Below are 2,742 nucleotides of genomic sequence, written 5' to 3' on the forward strand. Positions count from 1 at the left end.
CTTTATAATACAAATAATTATATTCATGCCTTGTTTCTCAAAATTATTGGGAAAATCAAATAATTTGTTTGAATATGATCTTTAAATCTTTGGCTAAATGGCATATGGAAGTATATGGTTTCATTTGATGGTTTTTACTTTGGCATTTCAGAAACTAAAACTATTTTGGGGAAGCAGTTGTGATTCAACTGGTAGAGCATCCACCTACCATATGGAGGGTCCAGGGTTCGATACCCAGGACCTCCTGATCTGTGTGGTGAGCTGGCCCACACACAATGCTGCCATGCACAAGGAGTGCCATGCCATACAGGGGTATCCCCCACATAGGGGTGCCCCACACGCAAGGAGTGCACCCCGCAAGGAGAACCGCCCCATGCGAAAAAAGCGCAGTCCGCCCAGGAGTGGTGCTGCACACACGGAGAGCTGATGCAGCAAGACGATACAACAAAAAAAGCGACACAGTTTCCCGGTGCTGCATGACAAGAATGCAAGTGGACACAGAAGAACACATACTGAATGAACACAGAGCAGACAACGGGGGGAGGGGGGAGAAATAAAATAAATATTTTTTTAAAAACTATTTTGAAAAAATAAAAATATAGACAACTGTTCAGAAACTTTTGAAAAATTCAAGTGAGCACTCAGGTGTGAATTATATTAATTCGTTTGTCTCTACTAGCTGCTGTACATATGTATTTGTTCCCTATTATAAAAGTTATCTGTAGTAGCGTGAAAAGCTCAAGAAGATAGCACTTAAAAGGTTACTATATGTATACCCCTAAGAAAATGAAACTGCCTTTCTTTTAAAATATTCTTCAATTTAGATTTCACTATCGTGCCTTTCATTCATCTATCTAGTGTTGATTTTTTTTTAACTGTATGAGATCATCTGCTTAACAAGCTATAGCCAAATCATGTAGGAGTGTTCTCCTCATTATCACAGAGTGCAACAGACCAGATTTCTAGTTTATTTTAATATAAATAAATTATAAAAATAAGTAGCAAAGGATAATGTCTGTAATCCACAACAGGTAATATTCATATGAAATATTATATTCATAAAGCAAGGTAAACATTTCCAAAAACTCTAAATTTGCCTTATTTTCAATATATAAGAATTAGCCAGCTCTTTTGACATGGAGTATAAGGATGAATGGAAAGAATGGCTATGTCATCTAAAAAAAACATTTCAATCTATCATTTTATACTACCAAAACCATGTCGCTTATTTTTTTTTTATTGGTCTGAAACAAGGAGGTTTTCATTAACTCTCACCAACATTATTCCAAAGAAGAAGAGTCAGCTTTCAGATAATGCCATATACTTTTTAAATTGTGTTAACTATGGCAAGGTGTTCTTGGGGAAGAAAAATAAAAATTCCCTCATAACCCATTCTAAGAATCTTACCATGGGGACTTTACCCTTATTTAAATTGAGTCAATCCTTCATTAAATATATTCTAACTAGCTATTACTATTATGGGAAAATCACCTCTATGAATGAAGAGATTAGGGGTAGGGGTGGCAAGGAGTGTCTGAACTGGATTGCTTGTTCATTTACAATTCGTCAACACTTCAGAGAATGCTTTGTAAAAATAGTAAGCATTGTTTCCACATTTTAGACATTATTCTATACTAAATGGAGTCTGCAGTCAATTTTTGTGCTAGATCTTAAGCAAGGACTACATGAACTCACTAAACAAGTAAAAGAGTTTTCCCATTTTTGTTCTTATTTACCTTATCCTTCATCTGTTTTTGTTGTCAAAATTATAAGCAGATAGGACTTACAAGAAAATGTTGATATATTACGTATGTGTATACACATATATAAATATTTATACACACACTTACACAGGGTGGCCCATTTAAAATCTTAATGCTCTGCATGTACCTCTTATTGTGAATATTTAAGCATATGTTCATATCTCTATATAGAGCATACAGGATATATATATATAGAAAATATATTAATAATTATGTGAATATTTTAAACTGTTATTTTTTTAACTGTTATTTTTAATTTAGAGGGCTGAAAAACTAAATGAATCAAAACACTGGCTTGAAGTTTAATCATTTCTTCTTCTAAGTGCAATTCTAAGTGCAATTGAGCAATTCAACTTAGTTTTCTTAAATCTTTCATGAGGGCAGTCGATTTGTATTTTTTTTAAGATATGAACTCAAATATAAAGAAAAAAATCCTGGTGAAGGTAACAAAATAAAAATAAAAATCCACCATTCAAAATAAAAATAAAAACCACCATCAGTGACTTCAGAAACAATGAAAACCGTTTCTGAATGTAGTCATGTTCTGAAGCAGTAATGGTAAAACATAATCAACATTACTATTGATTTTTCAGCTCACTATTAAAGCTAATTAATTAAATCCTAATACTAATAGGGAATATGTGACTATTATATCACATTCCCTTGGGCATCAGTTGTTTTGATGGGCCAAATTTGCATTATTTTGACAGTTTTCAACTATCCACTTATAACCTGAGATAGGAAATCAGACACGATGAATGAACTTACACAGATCAGCACATTATTCTACTTCAGAGATAATTCAATTGTTTTTAAATTTCACAAAGAAATGTTGATTTCTTTAAATTGTTTTCTCTCCTCTCCAACTAAAAGTATCTTGCCTTTTTCTTTCACTACCCATCAGCCATACCCAGACCAGCATAGGTCCTATGACCCAGTGAAAACTGGAGTAGGAAAGTAAGTTCCTGTGGGGCAGCAA

The sequence above is a fragment of the Dasypus novemcinctus genome, chromosome 1, assembly GCF_030445035.2.
Source record: "Dasypus novemcinctus isolate mDasNov1 chromosome 1, mDasNov1.1.hap2, whole genome shotgun sequence".
Taxonomy (NCBI): domain Eukaryota; kingdom Metazoa; phylum Chordata; class Mammalia; order Cingulata; family Dasypodidae; genus Dasypus; species Dasypus novemcinctus.